Source organism: Cavia porcellus, unplaced genomic scaffold (assembly GCF_034190915.1).
Source record: "Cavia porcellus strain 051 isolate PalLab524CR breed Dunkin Hartley unplaced genomic scaffold, mCavPor4.1 scaffold_11, whole genome shotgun sequence".
Lineage (NCBI taxonomy): Eukaryota > Metazoa > Chordata > Mammalia > Rodentia > Caviidae > Cavia > Cavia porcellus.
The window spans coordinates 7,696,865-7,712,258 of record NW_026947494.1 but is presented as its reverse complement, the minus strand read 5'-3'; the positions used below and the strand labels follow the sequence as shown (position 1 = coordinate 7,712,258).

Below are 15,394 nucleotides of genomic sequence, written 5' to 3'. Positions count from 1 at the left end.
CTTCTCTTCTCTTTTCTTTCTTTCTTTCTTTCTTTCTTTCTTTCTTTCTTTCTTTCTTTCTTTCTTTCTTTTTTAAAATCACACTCAAGAGGCTGAGGCAGGAGGATTGCTGTGAGTCTGAGGCCAGCCTGGACTACATAGTGAGTGTAAGGCCTACCTGAATTATAAGTGAGACCCTGTCTCAAAAACAGAACAAAACAAAACAGAATCAGGGCAGCGAATTTAGCTCAGCGGCACAGTGCCTGTCTGGGAAGTGGAAGCTCCTGAGTTTGATTCCAAGTACCCTTTTCCCAAAAAAAGTCAGTGTACGTTTATTAGTGCATGTTTGCAATGCATGTAGTTACATTCATTTTAAGGGATCAGCACAGGTATGTGGCGTGTCTTGTTCACTCTCAGTTCCTTCCTTCCTTCCCTTCTACCCCATTTCCCTTGATCCTTTTTCCCATCCCCAAAGAGTATTTTTGTTTCCTATGGTCTGTCTGGACTTTTGCTGTTTTAGTTATTTATATTTTAGATTTCCTTATAAGAGAAACCATGCAACATTTAACTTAGTATGTCTGACTTATTTCATTTAGTATTATAGACTCAAGTTCCAGCCATGTTTTCTGCAGATGACATGATTTTATTTTTATTTACAGCTGAATAATAAATATAAATATTACATATTATATATAACATATATGTCACATTTTCTTTATCACATTTTCTTTGTTACATTTTATATTATATATGTCACATATTCTATATGTCACAGTTTGTTATATTTGTATTATATATGTCACATATTACACATGTCACATTTGATTTGATTATCTATGTCACATTTTCTTTATTCATTAATATGTCCATAGTCCTCTAGACTGTTTCTAGAGTTTAGCTGTTGTGAACTGCACTGGTGTAAACATGGGTACACATCTGTTGCTATAGTTGGTGGGAAAAAATGTTTCTGGGAATATATGCAGGAGAAATATATCTGAGTCAGTATGAATTTCTCTTTTCAGTCTTTGGAACTTACTTCTAAATACTTTCATCAAAGATCTTGAGGGTGTGCATGCAAGGACTGTTTACTTCTCTCTGGTACTGCACGGTCCAGGGAAGGTAAGATTGTACTCCCCACACCCTTGAAATCAGGCAAGGTCATATGACTTGATTTGTCCAATGAGACACGGGCAGGAGTGTTTGGGACCCAGTGCACCAGTCCATGCCCTTCTTCTTTTTTTTTTTTTTAATTTATTTAAAGAAAAGGAAACGAAAAAAAATACATGGAGATAAAAAAAAGGGTAGAAATAATACAAAATTACAGACAAACAAAAGGTAAGAAATTGCCGGTTGATAAGTTACACATTGTCATCTTCAAAATAGGTGTTCAGGTTATAGAATTAAAGTATTTAGAATGACATTCAAAAAGGTGACCCTACAAACCATTCTGCTCTATGATCGAACAAGAGCTCAGTAATATGATTATCAGTCCTACACATTTGTTTTACATCTCAAAGAGGGTAAGATTAACCATATCAAAACAGAACAGAACATTAAAAAAAAATAAAAAACAATTTAAAGAAATACAGATTTCAAAGCAAGTCCACTGGAGATCTTCATTATCTAACTGTCTCTAGCTTCTTATAAATAGTTGTCCCTGTCTTCACCCAATATATACTTATTGCATATTATAGAACTAATCAAATCATTACAGGATGATGAAGTCTTTTTAGGTCCTCAAGTTCCAAATTAGGGAAGACAATAGCAACTACCATCGCATCTCTCATTCTCTTTGTGATAGCCGTCCCCATCTCTGCATATGCTGAAGTTGAACTGAAGAAACCAGTCCAATGTCATTCTAATCAGCAAACAATAGATTGCTAGAATTTATATTATAATGCTACAAAATAAGCCTCGGGTTTCTCAGCATCTCTTCCTCAGAGTATTTGTTCCTTACATCTTGCATTATATAATCTGTTTCCGTAAATAATTTAAGAAAAAAAAACCCATGTGTGAATTTCTACCTATATATCTATCCTCTCTGTATTATAGGGAAAGCCAAGTCATAGCAAGACAGCAAAACAATTTCCTAGAAAAACATGCAATGGATAAGACATATAAAACTACAATATAAATGATCTTCTGTAGCTACTATGTTTTCTCTTGTTATTTTCAATAGATTTGTCTACAACACTGGCTTATTATAGTTAAACATACTATCACCTATTTTTATAAAAACTTAACTTTGACTGCATTGTAGGATTTGAGAGCTGTTACTGATTCATACCAGTATGGATATCCTTTACATCTTGTCATGCTCAGAGTGGTTTCCTCTACTTTTAGGGTTGATTCTAACAAGCATACCAATTTCAAATAGAATCAGTCAAGGCCAACCAATAGTCTTATGATTCAGATACAATTAAGATCAGTCATAGTAAGACAATGTAAGTAATACAGGATTTCAGCCTAAGTCAATAGGAAAGTAAGGATAGTTACCATGGTATAACCTGCTATTTTTGGTTCTAGAGGTCTGTGTCCTCAAATCTGACATGAGTGGACAGACCAGAACAAATTAAATTCAATCTAAATATGGCACTAGGACTACTGTGTCTTTTAAATTGGTATACACCATTAGCAATGACCTCTGCTTTTTTTTTAAAATATAGTTTCAGAGCTGTCTATACTAAAGACTAGCTTACCGTCTCTGCCTCATGTCTGCTACTCCACTTTTCTGCTATAATTTGTCCACCTTATTCCCTCATTCCATTGTCTGTCCCGTTCACTGAGGCCTCTCTGCCACTGTTGCTGGAATCCTGATATCTCTTCCTCTCTTTCTCTGTAATGTCCTTCAGCGCTCTCTGTAGGGTTGGATTGGTGGCCACGAACTCCCACAGTTCCTCCTTGTCTTGAAAGTATCTTATTTCTTCATTAATTTTTAGAGAGAGTTTTGATGGATATATGAACTTTGGTTGCATATTTTTTTCTTTCAGGACTTGGAATATTTCTCCCCATTCCCTTCTTGACTTAAGAGTTTGTGTTGATAAGTCTGCTGTTATTTTGATAGATTTCCCGTTATAGGTAACCTGCATCTTTTCTCTGGCTGCTTTTAATATTCTGTTTTTTTTGGTGGATTTCTGGGATCTCGATTATTATATGTCTAGGCGTAGATCTGTTTTGGTTGTAGGTAGCTGGTGTTCTGTATGCTTCTTTTATCTGGATATCATTTCTTTTTGCTATACATGGGAAATTTTGCTTTAATATATCTGTGAATATTTTTTGTATTTCATTTTTGGATGTTCCTGCCTCCTCACTCACATTCTTTATTCTTAGGTTATGTATCTTTTTGTCATCTTCCAGTTTTAGAATTACTTCTTTCTGGTTCCTTGTTATTTTTAAGAGGCTTTTTCTTTCACGTTCATATGCCCTAAATCTCTCTTCAAGTTTCAGAAGGCTGTCTTTAGTTTCTGTCAAGGCATTTTGCCAATGTTCAATGGAGTTTTTAGTTTCCTGATATTCTCTTTGGATCTGTTTCATGTATTCTAAGTTATGCTTAAATTCTTCTTCAGATGCTTCTCTTTCTTTTCTGATTTACTCAGTTCTTCTATCTGTGTTCTCTTGGGTGGGGCTTGTCATTTCTTTAATCTCTTTATATCTTGCCTCACTTGGATCAGGAGTACAGCTTTAAATTCCTCTATGAGATCATGTAGGTACTTTTTAATTTCGGCTGATGCTGTGTCTAGTAGTGGATGGTTACTATGCTTGTTCTCTTCAGTGTTTAGTTCTCCTGGGCTTATTTTTTCCTGTTGGGCAGCTGGAAATTTTTTTTTATTTTTATCTCTTGTCATGTTTCTGGTTTCTTTCAGACTGTCCTGGAGTTCTCTGGCCCTCTCCGAATTGCTTAGGGCCTTTCAGAAGCGTGCTGGCTTGAGTTTTTGCTGTCCTCCCCAATTTACTGTTATCTGGGGTAGGCTGGGATGCAGGGGCGGTAAAGGCTAGTCTCTAGTCTCTGTGCCAGTTAGTTCCTAAATTAGGCTGTACTTTCTGGTTGTCACTGAGTTGTGACTATTTTGTATCCGCTTATTGGGCCCCAAGCAGAAGCTTGGTTTAGCCCCAGTAGCTCCTGCCAGTTCTCTTTGTACCAGAAGCAGCTGAGTAATGTCACTATGGCACAGGGTTCTGCCCAAATCCCAGCCGTTCTCTTCCAATCCTCTCTGTGACAGGAGCACCAGAATAGCAGATCTGCCCAAAACCAAGATGTCTCCCACTAAGTTCTCTGTGTGGATCTGAAGCCAGCAAGTAATCAGGCTCTGCCAGGATTCAAGATGTCTTCCACCAGCCCTCCCTACAGGGGGACCTGGTGATGTCACCACGCTGCAGTTTCTGCCTCCAGGCTAAAATGTCTGCACCAGACTCTGTGTTATTGATTTCCCCGTGGTGGCGGGCCAGCTGTTCTCTGGCCAACCCCAGCAGCCGCGGGGTTCCCAGTACTCACCAGAGTCCGGTGCAGGTCCTCGTTCCGGGACCACTGCACACCTTTCCCGCACTCCCGGCACAGCACAGAACGGTGCACAGCGTGCGCTCCCGGCACAGTGCTGACCGGTCAGATATCTGTGCACCGTTTAGATTTGAAATGCCAGAGCTTTGTACATCCGCTCTGGTGCAGTGGTGCAGTCCTGGCTGCTACTTGGAGTCCCGGCCCGGGTCTCAGTTTCCTGCGGTCCCCAAAAGCAACTCAGCTTTTCCTGCTGGGTCCACGGGTCAGTTTGTTGATTTAAAGGCTCGGGATTTGCAGCCTCCCGTTATCAGCATTCACAGTCTCAGCACGACTTTAAATCCTCCAGCTATACTGTCTTGGTTAATAAGAATCGCTATCGATTTGTCTGGCCCTCTCCATGTTGTCATTTTTAGTTTCTAGTATGTATTCTCCGGAGAGACTCTTCGCTTGATCCCCTAGCAAGCCGCCATTTTGAAGAACCCATGCCCTTCTTCTGACCGCAGCCGTGCCAGGTGGCAGGTCTTTGGCACACTGCACCCCTGGTAACAATGACACGGAGCCGACTCCACTCCTTGTCACCCACCAGCTGATGCCTAATGGCCATGGAACATGAGAGATACATGATTCTTTATTTTTCCAGCTATTATCCATAATTTAGTTTTATTTTAATACAGAAATTGCTGCCAGGATCAGGGTAAGTAGCAAGAACAGACAATCACTCATTTTAGGAACAATCTGTAGGCAGTGAAAAAAATGGTTATGAAGTCTGGAAAGATGATACATGATACAATGGCACAAGTTTTGGCGCTTTGGACTGTGGCCTGTGTGCCAGCTGACTCTGGAGCACCAGGGAAGGAGGCAGGGAAGCAGAATGTTGATAGTGTGGACTTTTAGTGGGTGAACTTGATGACACAAAGTCAGAGAAGAATGGTTGGATTCTAAGCAGGAATTAATGGGAAACCTGAGGGTTCACAGTGTTGGAAAAGCTGAGCAGCTTTAGATCCCAAACAGCAGATAAAATTGAGAGAACATTTTGGCAGTGAAGGAATATTAAAGCAGAGCCTGGGACTCTGTGCACTGCGGCTGGCAGCTGCAGCAGGGAGGTTGCTCTGGGTCTTGGTTGCTCCACATCTGAGCACAGTTGCTTGGGGAAATTCTGCTTCTATCGTGCACAGACCTGTTGCTTCCTGAAGAAAATGCTTGGCAAATGTGCCGTGATCTTGCTTTCCTCAAGCAAAATTCTCCCTCAGCATCAGTTCCTCATAACAAGCTTCTGCTATCACCCAGCATGGGCCCTATTTGAAGGGTGCAGCTGTTGCCACTACAGAATTCAGAGTTAAGTTTGATGACTATCATGGTTAACATATTGCATCAACTTGAGAAGTTTAGAAGTTTAAAGAAGTGACCAGCAGGGGACTAGGATCCTCACCTGGCAAATACCTTCATCTTGTGTAAGAGGAGGGCACAGAGATGGTGTGAGTGCCACACCTGCTCGTGTGTGTGTGTGTGTGTGTGTGTGTGTGTGTGTGTGTGGTTAGCCTGTTACAATATAAGGGAGTAAAAGAGATTTGCTCCTCTCCACATTTTTGCTTTTGTTGCTTTTTCTGTCTTTTGCTGCCTTGAACTGTTGCCCCTGTGCCACGCCACCCTGCCTTGGAGCCAGTTGAGTATGGACTGAAACCTCCACAAACTGTAAGCTACAATAAACCTTTCCTTTATTAATTTTGGTAGTCTGGCATTTTGTCTCGGCAATGAAAGAAAAGTAGCTAAGACAGAATTTCGTACCAGAGGAGTGATGTCATTGCTGACTGTATCTGACCATGTGGTTCAAGAGCCTTTAGGAATGGGGTGTGGGAAGAGTTTGGAAAGGTTCTGAGATGTTGCTCAAAAGAATAGCACTGAAACAGCTTAGGCTATTTGGTATAGGAGATTCTGATCAGAGCATAGAATACTAGAGGGCTGATAGAAATCCTGCTTGTAAAGACCAGGCATAGGAAGTTTTTGCTGAGAAGAACTGCACTGGTAGTTGGAGTCCAGACAATGTGTGTTATGGCTTAGCAGAGATTTTCTGTATTTTGCTCATGTCCAGAGTCTTTGCCTGAAATTGAGATTAAGGATGGCAGACTAATTAATCTGGCAGAAGAAATTTCAAGGCAGCCTAATGTTGAGGAGTTGGCATGGTTATTGTTGGAGGATTTTAGCCAGACCTATGTTGAGAATCAAGAGCAAAGAGCCCAGCAGAATGGTATAAAATGTGATTTTGGCCAGGAAGGAAGTGCCAATAAAGCTGTAGGCTACAGAGGTAAAGCAGAGGAGATTTGAACTGCTGAGAAGGAACAAGAAAGTAGAGATGGCTTAAAGACATCACAAGAAGCAGCAAGGCCCCTCTCTTTGCAGCCTCAAAACTCTAAAGTGAGAGACTTTGCTCTGAAGAGGAAGCTTCAGAGCACCATGTTCCAAAATGGTGGCAGCATAGAAATTTTTTTCCTCAGAATTGGGTTCAGTGTGCCCAGCAATCTCGGTATTCAGCCTCTACAGTCAAGAGAGACAGAAGCCTGGCTGCTTCTCCAGCTGGTAGGAGGCCATGGCAGCATCCATGTGGTGCTGGTTTTGGATGCATGCAGAATACAAGAGTTGTGAGGTTAAGAAGGCTTCTGCCCCAATTTCAGAAGGCCTGCGAGGCCCGGCAGTGCGCTCCTGAGAGGGCAGTGTGTGAAGCTGTGAGTGTGAAGCCGAAGGTGCAGTGGAGACCCCAGAAGTTTGGAAATGCATGAACATGGATCATCTGAAGAAAGCTGCAAGGGGTGAGCAAAGCAGGCCTAAGGGAAAAGCCGTGGGAGCTATAACCACTGGAAGTGCTGTAGGGGTGTCATCCAAGCCCTTTGGGACTCACAATTTGTCACAGATCGCTTTAGGTGCTTCACATGGAACTCCAAGACTTAATGTTTGCCCTGCTGGATTTTGGACTTGCTTTGGTCCCAATCCGTTGTATCTGCCTATTTGTAACTTATGGAATGATAATGTTCATCTTGTGCCATTGATATTAGAAGTGTTTAACTTTGTTTGCATCAGTACAGAGGCTTGTAGCAAAGAATTTGCCTTATGTTGCAGAGGAGACTTGGGACTTGGACGTTTCAGCAATGCAGAAACTGTTTGGACTTTGGCAACTCTTGCAGATGGACTAAATAAATGCCTTTTGTATAAAGAAATGTGGATGAGTCTTTGAGGTCCAAGCTGTTATGGTTCTAGTGTAATATAATGTTGACAGACTTACTACTGGTTCCTGTGTTATAATGTTCAAGTTGTGAAATGATAAGAATAAGAAGATCTTTGGTATCTGGAATCTGGTTTAAAGCAATGTGTCTGGTTGTCAAGTTGACAAGGGGTGGATTGTAATGGCTGATACACTGTTTCGACTTGAGAAGTTTAGAAGTTTAATGAAGTGATTTGGTGGGGGTCAGCATCCTTACTTTGTAAACATCCTCATCCTGTGCAAGAGGAGGGCGTGGAGGTGGTGTGAGTGCTACCTCTGCTCTGAGGTGCTGTGTAGCCTGCTTACAATATAGAGGAGGAAAAGAGGCCTGCTCTCCCTTTTTGCTCTTGCACCTTTTTCTGTCTTCTGCTGCCTTGAAGTGTTGTTGCCCCTCACTGGTCACGCTCTTGGAGCCAGCTGATTATGGACTGAAACCTCCACAACTGTGAGCTAAATAAACCTTTTCCCCCTTCATTCTAGGTGTCAGGTATTTTGTCCCAGCAATGAGAGAAATGTAACCAAGACAATGACCTGAAGGGAAAACACTTGGTGCTTTTCTTCTATTCCTTGGATTTCACCTTTGTGTGTCTCACAGAAATTGTTGCTCTTAGTGACAAAGCTAATAAGTTTCATAGTGTGAACTGTGGAATTGTTGCAGATTCAGCGAATTTCCCCTTCACTCATCTTGCCCAGATCAAGACACCAAGGAAGAATGGTGGTGTCTTCGTAACTGATTCAGTACAGTCACCAGGCATCTGAGTACCAGTGATCTCCTACTGCGGCTGAAGCATGAAAAAGACCCTGTGTGTGGTCAGCCCAGGGAGAAGTCTGCCCAGCAAACTGGACACCGCATTCTCTGCAGACAACAAAAATCTGATAACCTCCAAAGAGTAGTTGGAGGAGGTCCATCAGTAGGTCATTCATGTGGACCAACAGCTTCTCCAGCCAGGCGGAAACCACAGAGGATTATTTGTGGCAGCAAAACTCCCAATTATGCTTATACTTACACATATTACTCTCTGTGTGTGTGTGTGTGTGTGTGAGTGTGTGTGTGTGTGTGTGTGTGTGTGTGTGTGTATGCACGTGCACCGTGGGCTAAGACTTTCTAAAGGTGGTAGATACAAGACTCAGGAGTCCCAAAAGGACATGTCGATGGCTAGTGAATTCTGCAGAAAGCCTAGTTCCCATTTCTTAGATCTCATGTCTTCAGTGGGTAAAGAAGGCATTCTTTTTAACCCTTCTTTAAGCCTATGTGTACAGCACAGTGGTACTGCATGCACTGAAGGTGTCAGATCAAGGGTTTTGAAATTTTCTTCTTGAATTTCTTTACATTAGACTAAATTTTCTCTTAAGGTAACAAAGATCATAGTTTTTTTTTTTGTACTGGGGATCAAACTCATGAGCTGAGCCAAATCCCAAGTCCCCAAAATCATAATTTTATGTTATTAGCATCAGCAGTCTAAGTTAACTCTTGAAGTAGATGTATATATGATAGGAATGCATGTGAATCTTGTTGCTAAAAACATGATGATAAAGTGATTTAACTGATCATGCATGACCCCTGACCCTGAGACTTATACATTCACATAGTTATTTTATTTATTTTATTCATTGACTGGCTTAGTGTCTACCTGTATTCCTAGATATTGATTAGGTATAATAATAAAGCCCATGATTGTTTCCCTTGGTTCGATATGCTTGCATTTTAAAATCATTATAATTATTCTCTTGCTTGAAGTGTTCAATGTAAAATATAAAAATACTTTAAAATTTTTTTTATTTTAAAGAGGATAAGATTAAGCATTTCAAAACAGATCATAAGGAAACAATTTTAAGAAACATGGATTTCAGAGCAAGTCCACTGGAGATCTTTTTTTTTTTTTTTATTTAAGAGGAAAAAGAGAAAAACACAAATCAAAACAAAGCGGTGTAAGGGTACACGTAAAAAATATGGAACGCTTCACGAATTTGCGTGTCATCCTTGCGCAGGGGCCATGCTAATCTTCTCTGTATCGTTCCAATTTTAGTATATGTGCTGCCGAAGCGAGCACTGGAGATCTTCACTGTCTATCTTATTGTCTGTAGTTTTCTTCCAAATAGTTGTCCCCATCTTCACACACAGTGAATACATACTGAACATTATGGTACTAATCTAATCAGAACAGGATGATGAAGGCTTTTTAGGTCTTCAAGACCTGACATCAGGGAAGTCAACAATGGCTGCCATAATGTCTCTGATTCTCTTTGAAGTAGCTGTCCTTATCTTTACATATGCTAAAATTAAACATAAGAGACTAGACTAATATCACTTTGAACATTGAATAATGGTATTGTTAGATTTTATATCATAATGCTATAGAATTAGCACTGGCTATCTTAGTGTCTCTCCTTCTTCAGAGTATCTGTTCATTACATCGTGCATTATATAACCTGTTCCCGTAAACTGTTCAGAAATTCTCCACATGTGTGAAAAATAAACATACTTAAAAAGACTAGAACCTTATAACAAAGCTTACCATCTTGATATCTACTTTAAACAATCACTTGACTGATTCTTTTTTGTTTTCTTTTTCCAAGCCAAACTGTATCCAGCTTTGTTAAAGACACTTTTTATAAACAATCAAGGTACTTCAGGCAGGACATGAGCAAAAAATCCTTAACAGTATACAGTGAGTTTCAAACTCCCTACTTGAATGGACTACCAGAAAAATCAGAAAGCCACTGTAAAATCCAATGAAGTCTTCATTGGAGACTCAGAAGTAGGGAAAGTGTAGAGTGAGAGTTGACCTTTCACGTTTTGCACGTTGTTTAACAACTTTTCATTTCCTGACTTCCAGGAAATATAAATGGCAGAATTATCAATCTGAAGATCCATAATCTAGCAAAGGAAATCAGTGCTCTTGTGGGACACCAACTCAATGTCACCAGCAAATCCAGATTGCATGACACACTGGGAACACCAATATTTGGGAATCAAGTCCCAATAGATCTCTGGGCTTAAGGGAGTGAGGTCTATGCTGGTGGCAGAGGAAAGGAGGACAGGAAATGAGCCGGGAGTTGCCCCACACCACAGGGCGTTTACGCCAAGATGGCCACACGCATCAACATCAGGGAATCCCCCTCCTAGAAGCCAAGAGGAAGTCTCAAAACTAGCAGGGAAAGGTGCTTTACCCACATCAATCCAGCTTTGGGGGCCACTATACTGGGGACATATGCTCCTTCCCCCCAAAACAGCAATGAAGGGTTCTGTGTGCTGACAACATAGTTTAAAAAAAGTAAAACAAAATTCTTCATTTTTATAAAACTTGATAAAAACAGTGTTTCAGACCATACAGTCACCAGAAGTACACAGTTATCAGGAATGCACACACTTACTCGGCATCTCCAGCCCTTCAGCTTTTTGTGCCACTTTCTGCAGGGTTAGCCCATCCTTGCTGCCATCAGCTTTCCCTGCCCTTGGGTGCCTTCTCCCCCTTCTGTGCAGGGCCTTTTTAGGCTTGGGCTCTGGCTTTGCAGGAGCTGGTTCAGCAGAGAACCTTGCAGATCTCTGTGGTTCGTACCTTGGCTTTACCACCTTAGCTTCCCCTTAAGCCTTTCTCTTGGGCATGGTGCCATGGTGGTGGGACACAGGTGCTGGATGTGAGATGCAGTGGCACACAGCTTTGGTTGGTCCATGGGTTGTTCTTGCCTCTTCTTCCTGATTCTATTTTTCTTGGTCATCACGCTATTATTAAAATTTCTTCAAGGACTAACATGCATAAGTAAAGAGCTAAATCATCTATGTCTTTGAAGAAAATCGTGTATGTGGCTGTTAGCACATGCAGTGTTCTGGAATGAGGTAGATATAAAGCCTGTTGTATGTGATGAGGGGGGGCTTCCAAAACAGTCACCAAATTGAGCTAAAAAATACCAAAAGACTAAACGTGATTCCTGGGCCACGCATTAGGGCTGGGTGTGGAGTGAGAGAGCTGTGCAGTCCTCTGGGTGAAGCTGGTCCCCGATGGCAGCCTTAGAGGTGCCACATTGCATCATGGAAGAGAGTGCCAGAGGCCTTGGAGGGTTAGGGGTAAGGAAGCTTCCCGCACCAAGGGCAGATGTCCTCATCCAAGGAGGCCTCACATTATTCACCCAGGGATCTCAGGACTGCTGCAGACCAGGGTTTACAGTCTATTTGCCATTTTCCCTTTCCCTGAATTAGGGGCACTTCTTGGAGTTGTCTGTTTCTCATTCTACCTTTGTAGCCTGGGTGGGTGGGGGTAGATAACTCACCTCTTAGCTCCTGGCCTTCTGAATGAGAGGAATCATATCCAGGCCCGCTCTGGTCACTGTGTATCATCTCTTGCTGTGGAATGAATTGAACTGTGCCCCTCAAAATTCATGTGTTGAAGCCTTACCCTCTGGTGTGGTTGCACTCACAGGGCCTTAACAGGGTAATTGGGGATAAATACATCATAGGAGTGGTTCCTAGTCCGACAGGACTGATGTCTGCATGAAAAGAAGACACCAAGATGCATCCTTACAGAAGAAAGGCCATGAGGACCCAGTGAGGAGAAGGCCCTCTGCCAGCCTTAGGAGAAAACCTTGGCCTTAGGCTTCCAGCCTCCAGAATGATAAGAAATCAATTTCCATTGTTTCTGCAACCCAACCCTAGCTGTTTCTATGATTGCCCTGGGACAATGGAGACACTAGTGAGCATCACCAAGAGATACCTGATCCATGTCTGGGCAGCACTTTTGAGATATCTCTTCTGGGGAGAGAATCAGTGAATTTTGTTTAAGGGAAGAAAATTAAACTGGATGTTGGGTGGCCTGAAGGGGTGGACTGTAGTTATCATTAAGACTTTTAACTAGGATTCCAGCATGGTAGAATTGAGTTTTTGGCCCCTCTGATCCAGTCCTGAATAGGGGCATGATCATGTGGGCTGCTTAGCCAATGGGATCTGAGCAGAAGTGGCAGGTATTTCTTCTAGACAGAATCTCTTCAGAGCCAAGGCACAATTTGCAATGTTCCCATCCTCTGTCACTATAATCTGTGACATCTGGATGGATGGTGGCAAGTCTGTCAGCCTGTGTCCTTGAATGCAGATATTATGGAGTGGGGTCTCAGCCACTCCACAAAAGATCACTAGCATAGATGAGAGATAACATTTAAGGTCCTTAAGATTTTTAGGAATTTGTCTGTCTTGATGGATCTAACCAATACTAAAGGTAGGGAAAATTTCCAAAATGGTCATAGAATTCGATTGCATAGTATTGTAGAATGCAATCGATTAATTGAATATTTTGGAGTTTGCCCTTCATTAATTAAAGGAGCAGAACTGACCTCACAAGATGCCCATCAATCACTGAGCTGTGCTTTGTGTTCAAAGGCAATGCTATCGAACCACTGCCAGAAGAACATGTTTTAAGTTAATTTGTCAGGAGCAGTGATGGATTCTTTTAAAACCATTCATGCCTCTCTGCTCGGCTGCCCCAAGCAAGTCAAGGACCGTGTGCAGTGATTGATCAGAACCAGGCTGGACCTCAGAGCCACAGCATCAGCTTCACTCACTGCCACTGGCAACAAAAGAGCGTGAAGAGTTGAATCGAAGAGGCCGAGTCCCGACAGACCCTCTGATGGTGCTGAGCTGAGACCTGGACCACAGCCAGGAACAGGGGCAGGCAGCCCACAACTCACAGAAGTTGTTGAATCAAATCGTGATGGAAGGAACACTCCTGCACACACTTCTGAGTAGTGCGGTTGCAAGGGGCTTTTACCACATAGAATTCCACTATCTGACTGATGAAACTCTGAGCGTGTATTCATTGTCCTAATAGGAAATTAAGACTAGTAACATGCTATAGAATGGACAGTTGTCCTTGTGTGGTTGGATGTTTCTTTTAATAATACTTAGAAAACAAAGAACTTCAAGGATGTGAGTGTGTGTGTATGTGTGTAAGAGAAAGAGATTTCTTTTTATTTTTATTTTTATTTTATTTTTTGTCTTTTTCATTTTTATCGGTACCAAGGATCGAACTCACGACCGCCTGCTTGCAAGGCAGGTGCTTATGCCGCTGAGCTAAATCCCCAGCCCCGAGAAAGAGATTTCTAAGAGAGGACACTTGTGAAAAACTGAACATGAGGAAGAGAGTAAAAATGAAGTTGATGTCTAAGCGTTGAACCTTTCTTCTTCTGGAAGCTTCTAGAAGATGTCCTCTGACATATTTGCTTGAGCAATCATTTTGTACAGCATCACCTTCCTCCCTGATTGGCCCAAGGGGTCTCATGAGCCGTCCTGAGCCCTTCCCTAGGGGTTTTAACTAGGGTTTAGAGTGCTGAATCAGTTTGTCTCTGGCGCAAAGGTTTAAGAAACAAACCTGATGTGGCAGGCAATGTCTCACCCCCTGGAGGGTCTTGGTGAGTGACTGAAGAATGAAGCAGATGTGTAAGGGAAAGAGTCCAGAGTCTGGTGCCAGACCTCGGTCACACTTGAGGACAAGTTTGCACTACCTTTGGGAATCACAAGCCAACCATTGTCCTTGCATATGCATTCCCTAGGGCTTCCACAACAAGGTGCCACCGAGGGGGTGGTTAAGTAACAGAAGTGCGGAAGAGCGTCCTCTCACGGTCCTGAGGCTGGAAGTCCAAAATGATGGTGTTTTGGGGGTTGATGCCTTCTGAGGGCTCTGGGGAGAGAACTTGCTCTGAACCTCTCTCCTGACTTGTGTGATGATCAGTAACCATCAGCATTCCTTGGCTTGCAGGGCTGCAACTCCTGTCTGCATCTGGGCTCTAAGGTGACATTTCCCTGTGTCTCTTCTCTCTTTACTAAGACACCAGTCACGATGGGTTTGTGTGCACTCTAATGATGTCATCTTAACCCGATTCCTTCTGTAAAGACCCAGTTTACACATAGGTCACATTCATAGACACTGGTGTTAATATATATTTGTTTAATTTTGAAGAGAATAAAACCAAATGAAATAAAACAGGATCGAGTCAATCAAAACAAAACAATGGACGTGATACAGGACTTCAAAACAAGACAAAAGGAAATCAACAATGGCTTCCATAATGCCTCCTGTTATCATCAAGATAACTGCCCATACCATCAGACCTAATAAAATCAAACAAAACAAAACAGAGTAAAACCAATCAAAATAAAACAGTGAAAGTGATACAGGAATTCAAAACAAAATAATAGGAAATCAACAATGGCTACCATAATGCCTCTTTTTTCCTTCAAGGTAACTGCCTCTACCATCAGACATGATAAAATCCAACAAAACAAAATACAATAAAATCAATCAAAAACAAAACAATGAAAGCAATACAGGGCTTCAAAATAAAATAATAGGAAATTAATAATGCCTACCATAATATATTTTGTTATCTTTGAAATAGTTGCCTGTGCCAAAAATGTAATAAAGTCAAACAAAACAGAATAAAATAAAACAAAACAATGAAAACAATACAGGGCTTCAAAACAAGATAATAGATTAACAATGGCTACTGCATTCCCTTTTTAGACATTTCTTCCTCTTTCAACTTCGTAATACCTATTGTGCATTTTGGATCCCTCTAACTCCTATAGTTTTTTATACGAGGGAGACAACATGATGTTCTCCCAGGGGATTCTGAACCATTTTACCTGTGAGCATGATCTCAAGTTGGATCCATTTACTCAC

The 15,394-nt window shown here is 41.6% G+C and overlaps 1 long non-coding RNA gene and 1 other non-coding gene across 2 annotated transcripts in view; one reads left to right on the top strand and one right to left on the bottom strand.

Annotated features, from left to right (window-relative positions):
* Positions 1-15,394, top strand: part of LOC134477982 (uncharacterized) — a 28,777-nt gene that overhangs the window by 794 nt on the left and 12,589 nt on the right. Inside the window, exon 2 of the long non-coding RNA XR_010050320.1 lies at positions 1,002-1,098. This is a non-coding gene — a long non-coding RNA (uncharacterized LOC134477982). The remainder of the gene's footprint in view (positions 1-1,001; positions 1,099-15,394) is intronic.
* LOC111755899 (U6 spliceosomal RNA) lies at positions 9,672-9,778 on the bottom strand. The gene has a single exon (XR_002790436.1). It is a non-coding gene; the product is annotated as a U6 spliceosomal RNA (small nuclear RNA).